Genomic DNA, 17,371 nt, shown 5'->3' with positions numbered 1-17,371 from the left:
TGATTATTTTTGAACCAAGAAACAATTGTGGACCCCAAGCCAAAGCAACACCCTCAAGTGCTTTTCCTATCGATTTCACTACCTATCAAGTTTTCATTTGTATACCCCATCAACCTACCTCCATCTCCCTTGACATAGTTCAGTCCATACTCTGCAATTCCAGTATGTATTTGAGCACATGGTTTGCTGCTATCCAATGCACTCTCTTAGGCTCAACCATGAATTGACTAAGAGTGTTCACAACAAAATAGATATTTGGCTTGGTTTTGAACATATACATCAAAGAAACTATCAACTAACAATATAACGTGGGATCCACCAACTCAAAGAAAGAAGCATCAAGCTTCTTCAAGTTGGTCTCCATAGTTGTAGACATAGGTCTAAAATCCTCCATCCCGAGCCTCTTCAAGATCTCTATTGCATATTTTCCCTGTCTTAGGAAAATCCAAACTCCATTTCGCCATGCTTCTAACCTAAAGAAATAATGCATTAGTCCCAATTCCTTCCTCTTGAACTCCAAAGCAATATCTTCCTTGCACCTGCTTATGAGCCTCTTGGAACCTATAAGAAATAAATCATCCACATACAACACAAGAATGAGTGATTCACCCTCAACCTGAATGAAATATAGGTTAGAGTTTACCTCACTCTTGGTAAAGTCCAATCCTAGTAATTAGCTATCAATCCTAAAATACCAAGCTTGAGAAGCTTGCTTGAGTATGTACAACGATTTCTTTAGTCTACCTACATCTAACTGCGTATCATGAATCTCAAAGCCCTCTAGTTGCTCTATATACACTTCCTCCTCAATCACACTATTCAGGAAAGTTGTCTTTATATCCATTTGGTGTATCATCCACCCCATCTCTGAAGCAATAAATAAGACAACCATGATTTTCCTTTTGGATGCAACACTACCTCCCAACAATCATTCGCCATGATGGAAGAATACTCTTCCACCATGGCATCCCTCCATACCTACTAGTTTGCAGCCTCCTTGAAGCCATAAGGCTTGGAATCAATGAGGTCACTCATGAGTTCCATGTAACTCGAAAATCCTTGTGGCAACCTGCTCTCCCTTATGGTCCTCCTAGAATCCTCCACATACTCCTAAGCATCGCTAATGGTTTTCTCTGCCCATCTAGATATCCTCCTCCTAGAAGTAGAAGGAGGACTCTATAAGAGAGCCTCTTGCTCATCATCCTGCTCTAAAGTTTGAACACATGTACCTGTACTTGTAACATGTACTTGCTCAACCTGTGGAGCTACCCACTCCTAATCATGTGATATTGCTTATTTAGTGCCATGAGACCTCCTAAAGGCCTTTTCTTCTTCAAATTTTACATCTCGTCTAACCATTGTCCTCCTCAATGTTGGTGTAATGACATAAAAGACGAAAACTAAGGCGCATACATTTTATCTAAATACTTGGAATTTCGATCCTTCTTGTCACTTCAACAACTCCACAACAATGGTATGTGAAACAACTCTCCTCCTAACCATAGGCTCAACTCAACTGTTGACCACCCTCGAGCTTCAATCTATTATTTCCATATTTACCAAGTATTTTCTCTCATGCAAAAAAGATCCCCCCTTCTTACTCCCCCCTTTCTTATATAGAGTACTTCCATTATAAAGGAATTGATCCCAAAACTCCACTTGTTCTAATTATCTTTATCATTATTTGTATTTCCCTGTGTCTTATTTGTCTTTTCCTATGTCTTTATTTTTGTGCAGTTTTTTAATTTACTTGATTTGGCGCATGATAGCTAGAATGTAAATTTGGTAAGCCTTTGAAGTTTCATTGTACATGACAAAGATTCATTCTTTTGTTGTAGGATCAAGCTTTGTTCTCTTCTCAAAAGGGGCATGGGAATATGTTATGCACCCAAAAATGCAAAAGCGGCCAACCTCAGGCTTTGTGCTAGTAAAAGCCTACTCAGGAGTCATCCTCCCCAACATTTTGTGTGGACTCCTATTATGCACATAGACTGCAGTATTGCAAGCCTTTGCTCACAAGAACATGCGTAAGTCCTAATCATGCAACATGGCCTTTGCCGCCCCAACAATGGCCCTATTTTTCCTTTCTCAAGTCCCATTTTGCTGAGGGTTGTAAGTAAATGTTAGCTCTCTCTTTATCCCAGCACTTGCACAAAAATCCTTGAATTCATTGGAGGTGTACTCGCCTCCATTATAAGACCTCAATGCTTTGATCTTCCTTCCTGTTTGGTTCTCCACAAGAGCCTTAAACTCTTGAAACTAACCGAAGACCTCATCCTTGGTCTTTATGAAGTAGATTCAGGTATTCCTAGAAAAGTCATCAATGAACATAACAAAATAGGTATACCTTTTCAAAGATGTAGTTGGCATAGGACCACACATGTCTAAATGTAATTGATCCAAGATTCCCTTGGACTTGCTATCACTAGTTGGGAAAATGTTTTCGTGTATTTCCCAAGCACACATCCCTTACATACTTCTTATTAATATGTGTTGAACTCTAGAAGACTTGTGGAAATCTACCTCAACACCTTCAGTGCCCCATCATGCAAGTGTGTCATCCTCCTGTACCAGAGCTCACAAAAATCAGTGTTGCAATGTACTAATGTCTGGGTTGTATTAAACTATGACATGTATATCTTTTGCTTTCTAACACCAATACCTTTGCTACTTTGATGCTAGCTCCCTTAGGGTGAATATATACCTTTCAGACCTAGAAAGTATCTGAGTAGCCCCTATCCTCCATTGTTGATACTGAGAAGAGGTTATTTTTCAACTCCAACGCATACAACACCTATTTCACCGTCAATGGTTTTCTAGACTCCCTCTAGAACATGATTGTCCCAACACTTATTTCTCTGCACCTGGCATTGTTTCCAAGTTCAATGTGGATGTCTAGATCCATTCCTATTAGATTGGTGAAATACTTATGTACTCCAGTCATAGGACATGAAGCACCATTGTTAATGTACCACATGTCTATGGTCACTGTAATAGAAAGAAAAGCTATCAGATAGAACTTGTTCTCAAATTGATCTACAATATCATCCACTTGCACTGAAGTTGCTAACTTTAACTTTCCCTTGTCCTTCTTCTTGTTGGGACACTGACTAGTATAGTGTCTTGGCCAGTGAAAAACAACGCATTTCACTTTGCTCATGTATTTCTTCTTCTCTCCTTCGGAGGTAGCTCCACCATTGAAGCATTTCTTTGATTTTACCTTATCCATACCTGTAAGAGAAAGGTTCTCTTCTTCCTCATTGTTCTGTTTAACTACATGCATGGAATAGGTCCTTATCTCCCCTTGAGTAAAGTCATCCCATAATCTCTGCTAGTCGAGAAGATTTTCCCATGCCACAATCCCTTGGACAAAATAGTCTCACTATTTTGAGAAGCCATTTAAGGTGATTCTCACAAACTTTGAATATGACACTGTTACCCCAATTGTTGCCAACTCATCTAGTACCTGGGTAATTCTAATGGGACAAGATGCAATGTATATGGCCATTTTGGTGCCTCTCAGCTTCTCTTGAAGCACCATCTTCCGATTTTGGCCATTGGTAAAGGTTTGTGAGAGCTACCCACATCTCCCTTGTTGACTTCTTTCCTACAAGGTGAGGGATAATATGATCCTTCATCCCATCAAGAATGATTCTCCTTGATTTCACATATTTTTTGTTATCCTCCGCAAGTGTTGTGACATTTGTAGGAGTTGTTAGAGTTTGAATAGCAAACTCTCGAATCTCATTTTCTTTAAAAACCAAAGCAATCCTCTCCCTCCAAGGACTATAGTTGGAAGCCCCATCCAATTTGTCCTTGAATCTCAACCCTGTGGCCATTTCTTTAAAAACCCATAAATGTTTTTACTTTTCCTCGAGAACCTAGAAAATTTTGAACTTTCCTTGAGAACCCAAACAAAAATCTTTTTTTTTCTTGAAAACCTCGAAAGATCTCAGCCATTTTATCAAAAACCCAAAAATATCTCAACCTTTTCTGGAAAACCCAGAATTATCTCAGCGTTTTCTTAAAAACCCAGAAGATTTGTGCCTTCCCCTAGAAGCTCAGAATAGTTTTTACCTCCTAAAGAAGAATTTGAATACCCTTGTGTCAAACATGGTTTTCTTTTCATAACTTTTCTTGGATACCATGTAATTTTTTCATAGGTTTCAGATATGGTTGATGTTCCAATAAAATTTATGCCCAAATTTAAATATTTTCACAAATTTGATTTTTATGCACAGCACCATATTGAAAATATAAGCAAAGGTAAAATAGAAAACCACACAATATATGACACAACTTTTACCTTAGAAAACCCTAATGGGGAAAAACCGACAAGAAAATGTTTACTATTTCTCTTAAAGAAATTGGGAAATTAATTACAACAATAAATGAACCTCGTACAACTCATAAATTCTTGAAAAAGTTGCTCAGATTTCAACCCAACAATCTTCCAACTCTATCCAACCTTGTATCTGAGATTAATACTACCCAAATGTATAGTTGTATAGTCATCTATATGATTGTATAGAATCCATATGGTACGGATCCGTACAATATGGCACAATTGCATTGGGATGCAAGCACTACTAGAAAACTCGACCTCAATTTGATCTACAATTTCTCAGCGTCTACAAGTCGAATTTCCTTCTCTATTTCTCCTTCTCAGCCTCAAACCCTCATATGTTCTCGTGTGTTCAATATGTCTCTCTTTTCTCCCAACTTGCTTTTATCTCTTTATGACCCTAACCCTGTTGGTTTTTCAAGACCACCTTATCTGATAATTACTTCTAATGATTTATTAATTTAATCCTTATTGTGTTCACATTTATCATTAAGTAATTACACAAAAAATCTCAACAATAGAAAAAATAATAACGATAGGATCATAAAGAGACAAATTTTTACCTTGGGAAAACTCTATTTTAGGGAAAAACCCAAAACATTTTCTTAGAGAAATTATCCAATTCAACAAGAGATACAATCTGATATTTTTAGTCAAAAAAGTCAAACTGACTAGTTAATAGACTGAGGTCAAACTTGGTAAAATATAGATATTTTTTACCTCTTCCACAATTGGTCAACACAAGTCAACTAGGCAGAATTTTGGCCCCCTGTTCCTTGCAAAGAAATTTGCCCTATTGAGATAAATTCAAAACTTCAGTCAACCTGACTTCATGATATTTGTTCAAACTGTGCCTCAAGGACTTCAGTCAAGTGCTGGTCAAGACAGATGAAAACAAGATACTTCAACTGCCACAAAAGACGACTTCTTCAAAGAAACTCAGCCTCTTTACTTAACTCCTTCACATGTATAAACAAAACATATGTTGATGATGTGATTTGAATTGGTGCCTTGAGGGGGAGGATGAGTAGCCTTTATATAGTCATCTCATGAGCCCGAATTGGTGTGCCACAGAAGACGACTTCTTCAGAGAAACTCAGCCTCTTTACTTAACTCCTTCACATGTATAAACAAAACATATGTTGATGATGTGATTTGAATTAGTGCCTTGAGGGGGAGGACGAGTAGCCTTTATATAGTCATCTCATGAGCCCAAATTGGTATGTCATGTAGGCTGGCTGATTTGAATTTGTTGTAATGTTTCCGAAAAATTAATTGCTTAGGAGACGAAATAGTTTATTAATCCCCATAGGCTACAGTCCTTCATAAAGAAAAAAAAAAACCCAAAAATCCCACTATGAGGGGAGTTTTAAGGCGCTTGGATGAAGAAACCCAAAATTGAAGCTTGGAGTTTTGAAGCACTTGGGCGAAGAAACCCAAAATTGAAGCTTGAAGTAAAGTTTACTCGATCAATTAAGGAGAGCCCCTCAAAGAAATGTATAAATTCAAGAGGATTGGATTCATTTGAATCATCATTGGAGAGCCTCTCAAAGAAATCTATAAATTCAAGAGGATTGAATTCATTTGAATCATCGTTGGATGGGATCCATTATCCATGTTTTCACCCCTTCCTTCTTGTCAATTTCTTTGGTGAAAGATAATTTAAAGAGGATTGGATTCATTTGAATCATCGTTGGATGGGATCCATTATCCTTGTTTTCACCCCTCCCTTGTCAACTTCTGTGGTGAAAGATTCCACCTTAGTTGACATCCTGTTATTTCTTCAATCTATTTTTGAATTCTATCTGGAGCAGCGAATTCGCTATGGTTTGTTCTTGGGTTTATTGGTACAAGAACATCATCTGAAATACAGTGTTCCACAGGGACGCGTCCCCCAGGGTCGGGTGCGCGCACCCCTCGCACCCCACACACCCGGGACAGGGAGTCTCTTGGGGGTGCGTTTCCCCACGCACCCTTTTTGGGGAGTCTTGAGGAGACGCAAGGGGGTGTGTTTCCCCAGTGTGGGAGTCTAGACTCCCCAAAAAGGGTGCTTCTGTGAGTCCCCCTTCAGTGTGGGAGTCTAGACTCCCCAAAAAGGGTGTGCCTGGGCGTCCCCCTTTAAATTTGTCTAATAAGACTTAAAAATTAAAAATTCAAAAATCAAAACCATTAATTTTTTTTAAACTAAAATTAAAACTAAATAACTAAAACTTAAAAGTCTAAAAAAAAAATTAAAATTAAAACTAAATAACTAAAACTTAAAAGTCTAAACCTTAAAGTTAAAAGCTCATTTCATTTCAACCCAAAGTCATTTCCATTTCACTCTTAACTATTTTTGAGTTTGAACTTTGAAACTTTGAGTTATATAGATTTAGTGTTCAAACTTTGAAAATATACTAGTATGTTTTGCTTTCAATTTAGATTCTAGAATGATGAATGATGAATTTAGTTTTTAAATCAATGTAGATTGTAGAATGATGAACCATTGAATGATGAATGATATCGATCAATGTATTTGAATATTTTATTATTGATTTTTATTTTTGCTTTTCAAATCTCATGGTATGTATGAATAATAATTAATTCAATAATGAGACTTGTCACTTGAGTATGTCATATGAATGACGTATGTATCGAAATGAATGATGAGGATGGATCAATGATTCAAATTTCAATTGTCTATTTAATATTTTTATGCTTTCATTATTGAACAGTGAACAATGAATATGAACATGAATTATATATACTCCCCGCACCCCCGAAATTTCCCTAAAATTTGAGGGTACTCCCACACGTCCCCCTGTGCGTCTCCCCGCACCTGCGTCTCCCCGCACCGGAGTCTTGGTGGAACATTGCTGAAATATAGCAAAGGTTTCTGCTATTTTCTTGCACAGGCCTGAGATGTGAGTCTGTTCCAAACTACACCTAAAACGATATTCCTCTTGAAGTAATTGATCTTATGAGTGCATCATAATTGTAGAATTCTGGCCTTCGAAGTACTGGACAGAACGAATCCCAGTCCCCTGAAGTAGCGATTCCACGATTAAGAAATAAACTTACCGTAGCATTATAAACGTTTTTCCTGTGCAAGCGAAAGGGCCCTCTGTGGCCTAAATTGTGAATTTTGTGGTTCGTTTCCGAGCTTATGTGACAAACTTCGGAGTCTGTGGCTCAGTTTCGACGTTTTGTGGCTGAATTGCGGACTCTATAGTAGAATTTCGTGGTTGAGGTTGAGACAACTGTTAAGCTTCTATGTTTGTGATACTGACTCAGTCCTACGTAAGTGTCTATTATAGATTGAAGCTGCCAATAGTCTTGAAACCCATTGTTATGGATGGAAAAGTAGACCGGTTTCAAGTTGAAAGGCACAAACAAGTCACTGTGGAAGCTGAGAGCAACGACGGGTCTGACAGAAATTTCAAGATCATGTACTGTGGCAACTCGGTTTTTTCTCTGAACAGATCGAGGCCTTTCTCAGGGTCGAACCATTGGAAGATCATCGAAGCCTGCAATAGCGAATGCTGGTGTTGATCATAGTGGCATATAATCCAATTTTCGGGCCACAAATTAAGATCTGAGGCACGCGCGGAATTTAGGTGCCTTGAGCTAACGGTTTCGCTAGGATTAGCTGTCGGAGCAGCAGCCAAAGGCACATTGTCGTGTTCACTTTTGAATTTTGGTCTATTTGTCTGCATTTAATGTGGTATCATGTTCACTTTTGAATTTTGGTCTGTTTTAATTTCGATTTAATTCTGGTGGGGTCCGTCGGACCATTAACATTTATATCGAGGAACAATCTTTGGACCTATTAATTGTTTATTTGTTATGTCAAATTCACTATATTATAGGAAGGACTTAGCATTGTTTCATTGAAAAATATACCACCATATTGAATTGCGTTGTCATAATCAGGGAAGAAGTCTTATTGTTATGAGGGGAAATTGCCCTAGCACTGCATTGTCATAATCAGGGAAGAAGTCTTATTGTTATGGGGAAAATTGCCCTAGCACTCTATAGTGGTATCAGAGCAGAAACCTTGTCAGCCTGGATGGTATTTGGAAATGGAACCACCACAAGTAAATTTTTGGGAAAAGTATGCAGAGTTTTGGAAGCAGCGGGCAGAGTCTTGGAAGAGGCTAAAAGAGCAACAAGCAGAAAATATTAGAAGATTAGAAGAATTCAACAAAATGTCACAGCATCTAAGGAAAATGAAATGGAATGACTTCTGGAATAGTGGCAAGAAAGACAAGTAAAGTGATACCAATTCCATCATCCAAACCTTTGCTAGACAATTTCCCAGCTAGTTTGGTAGGAAAAATACTTTAGTCAAACATTTAAGATTGCTCAGAAATATATTCATGTTCTTCTTCTGCTATGTCATTCAGAGAGTGGAAATATGTCATCTGATTAGACTGGGGTTGTCTCTCAAGTTGCCTCTGTTCTTCACCAATTTACTCCAACCCACTTGCATAAGCAAGGAGATGGTGTTGATGCGGGTGAAATGAAGGATGCCCTTTTTATTTTGATACAGATTACATCTAAAGAAGGTCTAATATTCCTAGCTGCAACAGATGACAGTACTAAGGACAACGCATCCTTTATTAGGCATTGCTTCAGTCATGAGATAAGTATGGGAGCTCCTACAAAAACACGATGGGACAGATTGCTCTAACATTCTGTTCACAGTGTGACAAATGGTTCTAACAATGATAGTATTAACTTTGTATTGAAGGACATTGCAGGAAAAACTTCAAGATTCATGCCTAGGGGCATTTGAGCCATAATTGTTGATGTCAGAGCATGCCTTGTAGAGATTTCACCGTAGATTAAACTGATTATGCAATGTACTAAAGCAAAATACTTAATCTACTTCTACCATCAAACTTGCGGAAGCTTAATCGATTTTGAGCAAGATCAAATAGAACACATATAACATAGAAGTAGAATCAATCACACATGAAACACAAAAGAATACTCTGGGGAAAGCCTCAGCTAAAAACCCTACTATCTGTATTATCATACAAGTGGCAATATCTCGGGATTACATAAAGCTTTAGCTCACAAGATATCCAGCTCTCAGTGCAATCCCTCACTGCGACTCATAGACAAAATAGACAACACATATGTCTTCCTTCAGTCCTCCAAGCCTCCTATTTCTTTGTGCAATTTCTCCTGGGTCCTCCAGCTGCAACCTGTGTGATTCTCACCTCACACACAACACTAACCTCTGAAATAACTGTGCAAACCTGAAGGAGATAATTCCTTCTACATGGATGATTTTTCTATATAGGAAAATTCCTTCAACTGATAGTGCAATGTCCCTTCCTTTAATCTCAACTGGGTATTTCTCTGAACTGACATGCATGAGTTATTTATGAGAGAATATTCAGTTATCTGAAGTACACTAGTTACATACATGCATGCATTAACTAACTGAACTCACAATCAGTTCCACAAACTGTTAGAACTAATCTAACCAGACTTAACTCAGTTAACTGAGCTAACTAATTACAACTCAAAGTATAACTCATCATAATCTCCTTAATTAAGGGATAATTTCCTCAATCAAAGGGATCATTGTTGCATGTCTTCACATAGACTTCATGTTTAATTTTCTCCAACTAATTAACTCAAGATGAATTAATTAATTATTTTTCAAGCCGCTGCTAAGATCAAATTCGAATTTTAATTCTCAATTTTAGTTCAGGAACTAACTAAAATTGGAATGTATCCCGAAATGCTATTTATAGCAATGCTGTTTTTAGCATTTCTATTTTATCATTCCTTGTTGCTATATCTAACACTGGTACCTGAAATGCTATTTATAGCATTTCTATTTTTAGCATTTCTTGTTGCTATTTTCAACATGTCTAGTTTCAAGAATCATGGAAAAAGATAAGAAAAACGAACTAGACGGAAATACCCAAAGCCTTGATGTAAGGACTAATGTTGTGGATAACAGAGATGGAAGGTTCAAACACGAAGGTACATTCATTGTGTAAGGAAAAATTGGAAGAAGCATTAAACCAAATGAATAAGAGAACTGCATTAGCTTGGAGGACACCAAAAGTGTCGAATGTAAAATGGGAAGATGTTGGTGAACTTGAAGATGTGAAGAAGTCAATTCTTGACACAGTCCACCTGCCTTTTGTGCATCAAGAGTTGGTAGAACAGGGCAAGGTGCAAATTCTGGTTGAAACTGATACTCTGAATGGTAGATTTGAATGGAAATTTATAGTGATTAATGGCAAGGACCTTGGGTCTAACCATAATTACAACTATGTTGTTGATGTCGATCCTGTCTCAATTGAGAGAGATGAGGTTAAACAAGCAATGAACTCAGCTAAGACAATATTTGTGAATGTTGTGATGGGATTCATGCCACCTTTCTGGCAGGGTACAAGCAAAATGGATGAGGTCACCGATAAAAATCGTTCTGCTCAAAAATTCCTTGGAGGTGGTGATACCTTTCAGACTTTCAAAAGCCTTCATCCAACCCTCTATGAAGCTGCATTAAAGAATATCAAGTATTTGTTTATTTACAAGTAGTAGCACTGCATTGAAAGCAATGTTCCACCAAGACTCCAGTGCGAGGAGACACGGGTGTGGGGTGATGCACAAGGGGAACGTGGGGGAGGACCCTCAAATTTTAGGGAAATTTCAGGGGTGCGGGGGGACGTAAGGTATATAATTTTTTATTATATATATATATATATATATATATATATATATAATTCAAGTTCATATTCATTGTTCAACAATGAAAACATAAATTTTAAATAGACTAATAGTAATATGGATACCAATACATTGAAAATTGAAATTTGATCCACACATAAAATTTAAATTCATAATTGAATTAAATTGTTATGGAACCAGCTCACAAAAAGATAGAAAAGATAGATCAACGCCTTAGAATTCAGCCTCTTCGAGGGGGCAACCTCTTTTACATTACACAAATGAATGATTCCTTGATGATTCAAATGACAACCTCCTTTCTATATATAGGAGTCTAAGGAGTCACAATATAACCCAGCCGACCTATCAGTAATAATATAAAGCCACAAAAATAACAATAGATGGATCCTATGGGGCACAGTAATAACAATATTGAGGCAATAGGAGCACAACAATATTAATAAGGGATACAACTACAATAGTAATGGGGTAATCACTAGTATTATAGGGACCTAACATGCCACTCTCCTTCAAAAAAAGTGTTGTCCTCAACGTTTGAGTAGTTCTAGATGCTTCTATATAAAATTCTCATCCTCCCATGTGGAATCTTCAGTGGATAAGTTCTTCCACTTGATGAGATACTCCGAAATTGATCGATTTCGTAGCTGTCAAGTTCTTGTTTCTGTGACGGCTTCCAGTTCCAATATAATTTTTCCTTCGTCGTCAAGTTCTGGCAATATTGTTTGAACTGGGAGCTTGTTGTCGATAACCTTCTTTAAACATGAAACATAGAAAACTGGGTGCACTCGAGAAGCTACAGGAAGCTCCAATTTGTATGCCATCGTACCAATCTTTTGCAACACCTTGTACGGACCATAATACTTTGGTGATAATTTATTATCCTTCTTAGCTTGCTTGAGGGACATTTGTATATATGGTTGTAGCCGTAGGAATACCCAATCACCTACATCAAAACTTCTTTCACTGCGATGTTGATCTGCCTGTTGTTTCATTCTATTCTGTGCCAACACGAGGTTATCCTTTAAGAGTTGGAGGACTTGTTGTTGATGCTCGATGTGATTTTCCACTACTTGAACCTTAGAATTTTCTCTTAAATATGATGTGATGGATGGTGGCTGATATCCATAAAGTGCCATAAATGGGGTCATTTTTGTTGTTGTATGGAAGGAAGTGTTATACCACCATTCAGCCAGAGGCAACCATTTGACCCATTGTGTCTGTTTATCAGATACAAAGCAACAAAGATATCCTTCCAAACATTTGTTTACTATCTCAGTTTGCCCATCATATTGAGGATGATAAGATGAGCTATGAGCTAACTGAGTACCGAGACAAAAAAATAATTCTGTCCAAAAATTTCCAGTGAAAATGGGATCTCTGTCACTTACAATAATCTTTGGGTTTCCGTGTAGATTTTGAATTGTTTCCATAAATGCAGTAGAAACTGTATTGGCTTTAAATGGATGTGATAATGCACAAAAGTGTGCATACTTGGTAAGTCTGTCAACTACCACCATGATGACACTCTTTCCCTCAGACTTAGGTAAACCTGTGATAAAATCCATTGAAACCTCCTCCCAACGTTGGCTTGGAATGGATAAAGGTTGTAATAGAACCGGGGTCTTAATTGTTTCAACTTTATTTTGTTGGCAAACCAAACATTCCGCCACAAACTTTTGAATATCTGATTTAAGGCCATCCCAAAAAAATTCCTTCTTAACCCTGTGGTAAGTTTTTAAAAATCCCGAGTGTCCTCCTAAGGGAGAAGTGTGCAATTCCATAAGAATCTTTTGTTTGAGTTGGGAATTCTTACAGAGGTATAAGCGATCTTTGTACCATAACGAATCATTTTTCCAACTAAATGTATCAGATGTACTGAAATCTTGTTGTAACTTTTGAATAAGTGCCCACACTTCATCATTCTTCCATTCCTCCCTTGCTTCGTTTATCCAATCTAGTTGGATAATAGAAATGGCGCACAACAATGCTTCCACATTCTCATCCTTTCTTGAGAGTGCATCTGCCACCACATTTTGCTTCCCTTTTTTGTAGATGATTTCAAAGTCATAACCCAACATATTTGTAACCCACTTTCGTTGCTCTTTAGATGATAATCTTTGTTCTAAAAAGTATTTAAGGCTATCATGATCCATTTTTACCTTGAAGTGTCTTCCCATTAGGTAGGGTCGCCATTTCTTAAGTGCATGTAGTATTGCCAACATTTCTTTCTCATAAATAGCTTTGTGTAAAAACTTTTCTTTGATTGGACAACTTTCAAAAGCAATGGGTCTTTCATCTTGCATTAAAACAGCACCAATTCCATTTCCTGAAGCATCACATTCCACAATAAAGGTTTTTGTGAATTCTGGTGTAGCTAAGACTGGTGCTTGGCACATTGCCTCTTTAAAATGTTCGAAGGCCTTTGTTGCTTCTAGAGTCCATGAAAATGCATCTTTCTTCAATAATGTTGTTAGAGGTGCTGCTATTCTCCCATAATTCTTAACAAACTTGCAATAATACCCTGTCAACCCGAGAAATCCTCGCAGATGCTTTATGGATGTGGGGATTTTCCATTCCTTAATGGCTTTAATTTTGCTAGGGTCTACCTTAACTCTTTCATGAGATACAATATGACCCAGATATTCCACCTCTTGTACTCCAAAGAAACATTTGGATCTTTTTGCATATAATTGTTTCTCCTCCAATAGTTGTAGTACCCTGTCAACATGTTCAACATGATCATTCCACGACTTGCTATAGATTAGTATATCATCAAAAAATACTAACACAAACTTTCTAAGGAATTCATCAAACTTTGAAATGTAGAAGGTGCATTGGTAAGGCCAAAAGGCATGACCAAAAATTCATAATGACCCTCATGAGTTCTAAATGTTGTTTTTGGAATGTCTTCAGTCTTCATTCTGATTTGATGATATCCTGAACGAAGATCCAACTTGGTGAAGTAAATTGATCCATGCAATTCATCCAGTAATTCATCAATGACAGGAATGGGAAACTTATCTTTAATAGTGAGCTTATTGAGCTCCCTATAATCCGGACACGTGCCATGATCCATCCTTCTTGTGCACCAATACTACTGGAGCAGAGAAAGAACTTTGACTAGGTTGAATTATACCAGCCTCTAGCATTTCTGCAACCATGTGTTCAATTTCACTCTTTTGGGCATAGGGATATCTGTACGGCCTGATGTTTGGAGGAACACTTCCTAGAATTAGATGAATAGTATGATCATGATCACGAATAGGTGGGAGACCTTTGGGAGTCTCAAATACCTTGGAATGATTGTCTAAGACTTTTTGGAGATCTAGAGAAATAGATGATTTCGATGCGAAAACATCTAGCGAACATAATTGTGCAATTACACATCTTTGTTGTTTTTTTAGAAGCTTTGTCATACCATTAGAGCTGATTATCTTTCCTGGTTTCCTTGCAATACCCCCTAATTCAACTTCCTTTCCTTTCGCATAAAATTTTATGAAAAGTTCTTGAAAATTAAAAGCTAGTGTACCCAAGGATTGTAGCCATTGGACTCCTAGTACAACATCAGCACCTCCCATTGGAATGGAAAGCATTGGGCTAGTCAATACATATTCTGCCATGGATAGCTTGATATTATGGCACTTTCCAGCGCAATTTATTGTTCCTCCATTTGCAACCTTCACTTGACACTCTGGTGCTGGATATAGAAGCAATTCAATTCTTTTGCTACCTTACAATGAATAAAATTGTGCGTACTTCCTGAATCAATCAACACTATTACCTTTTTCTTCTTGATTTGTCCTTCTATCTTGATGGTTTGAGGAGTGGTAATTCCAGCCAATGCATTACAAGATATGGTCGGATTCATTTCTTCTTTATCTAGACTTTGTTCCTGGAGTATATCATCTTCTTTTGACCTTTCTTGCTCATTTTCTTCTTCCTCTTCACAATCTATGTAGAATAATTTCTTCTCAGCACACTTATAACCTTTAGTGTATTTGTTATCACAACTGTAACAAAGCCCTTTTGCTCTTTTTTCTTCCAATTGTTGTGGTGTCAACCTTATAGGTTGTGGAAGACGAGGGGCAACAACACTTCTATCTTTATAGTTGTGAGTGGTATGCTTCCTGATTGCCATAATTTTGCTTTCCATTTTTCTTGCTAACCTAAATGCTTTCTCTAATGAATCAGGTTCCCAAAGACGAACATCATGTTGGATATTATCCTTTAAAGTCCCTATGAACACATCAATCCTATGCTCCTCTGGAATATTTTTTACCCTTATGTTCAATTTATGGAACTCCTCAATGTGCTCCATTATTGAACCCTTTTGTTTGAGACTTATCAATTGGCTAAAAAAAGTGTTGCTTTTTGTATCCTCATAATGTGCTGTCAATTCTTCCATAAAAATTGCTCAAGTTATAATTTATTTACGAGAGCAAAGCCATTGATACCATACAAACTGATTTGGTTCCAAATATAAAGTTGCAATACGTACATTTTGTGTGTTTTGCACATTATTGAGATCGAAAAATTGCTCCATCTGTAATATCCATGGTGGGTCTTCGATCCAACATTAAAGTCTATGAAATCATGATTAACATTGCTTTTGTTTGCATCATGAGTTTCTTTTATTACCCTTTCACCATTAGTAAGTATTTCTTGTAGAAAATTTGTCAAATCTGCCTTCAAATCTATCTTCAAATCGTCAATCTTAGCTTCCACGCCCTTTATCTTAGATTCCACGCCATTTATCTTAGCTTCTGTTAGCTTTTGTGAGAGTGAAATTTGTTGCACTTAGTTTTGTAATTTTGATATATCATGTAGCATTTCTTCCTCTTCTTCATGAGTCATGCTAGAGCTTTCAGGTTGCTTACCAGGTGTTTGCATTTTCTTTCCTCGGGGCATCAGTTACTAACTAAGAAACCGGATTCGTCCTAAACCCCTTGCGAATCCCGAATCCGGCGAATCCGACACGATTCGGTCCGGATTCGTGTCCAAATCACAGGACACATCGTGTCCGTTTAGACACATCGTGTCCGAGGGCGTGTCGCGATTTTCAGGGGCGTGTCGCGATTTTAGGACACGTGTCTGGTTTCCAGGACTCGCTAAGCTCAGCGCGGGTATGAAAAGGGCGTGTTTGCTCATTAATATTTTCATTTGGTAAGTGATTTGTGCTGTTGCAGCAAGGAGTAGAGCATTTTGGCAGCTTCATAATCAAGTCTAGGCCCTAGTATTGATATGCTATTCATGGTAATGTTAAATTCTTAAAGTAAAAGTGACATTCTCCTTAATCTTCATTTTCATCATTTTACTTAAATTTTTAACATTACCATGAAATGACTCAGGATGTTTGAGAGTGGTTCCGGCCTCATTGGATTTCATATGGAGAAAGTAGAATTTTAGATTTGATTCAAAATCCAGCAGACTTATCAGTTTTTCAGGATTTTAGGATTGGGGGATTGCAATGTTTCCATTGAATTTTGTCATGTATTAGGGTATGGAACTCGTATTTAATCAAGAGCACCAAACCAAGAGCTTCTGAATATGTTGCTCCCGCTCCCATTTTCGCTCCCGCTCCCCGCTTTCGCTCCCGCTCCCAAGTAACACTGTTCCTGATGATATGGGTCTGGACACCATTGTTGAGTTGGCATCGGCCAACATGGATCTCAATGATCCAGTGCTAGAGCCTGTTAGATTTGATGACTTAGAGGGGTCAGCCTCCATACCAGCAGATGCAAAGGCGACTATGGATACAGGGGAGGAGGAGGATGTAGAGGAGAGCAATGGGGACCATGATGATGGGGACAGTGATGCTGATTCTGATGTTGATTGATGCCTTGAGGCTTGTATACCTGTAGTTGTTTTATATTTTCTATTTCTATTTGCCATTGGCATTGCACCAACACTACCTATGTAACACATTTTGATTTGATGACTTAATGAGAAAACTACAGTTGTCAGTGTGTTTATCTTACTATCTTGTAGTTGTAAGTTGTCTTTCAGTTATGAATTATGAATCATGATTTAAATTTTTAATAGATTTATCATTTATGTGACCAGTACCACTGACATTTATTTGAATTTTGTATGTACTATGCATGCTAATAGCTATAGATGAAGATCTATGTTTGAAATCAATAAATTTGTATCATTAATTAAAATTTGTGTAAGAAATATGATAATATCTAATTTTTAATATATATATATATATATATATATATATATATATATATATATATATATATATATATATATATATATATAAATATATATTATATTTATATATTTTTTAATAAAATAATATATAACGTGTCATAACGTGTC

Source organism: Pinus tabuliformis, chromosome 4_2 (assembly GCF_031772625.1).
Source record: "Pinus tabuliformis cultivar Carrire ecotype Pingquan chromosome 4_2, CPIR1, whole genome shotgun sequence".
NCBI lineage: Eukaryota > Viridiplantae > Streptophyta > Pinopsida > Pinales > Pinaceae > Pinus > Pinus tabuliformis.
The sequence above is the reverse complement of the archived record's forward strand: the minus strand, read 5'-3'. Positions refer to the sequence as shown.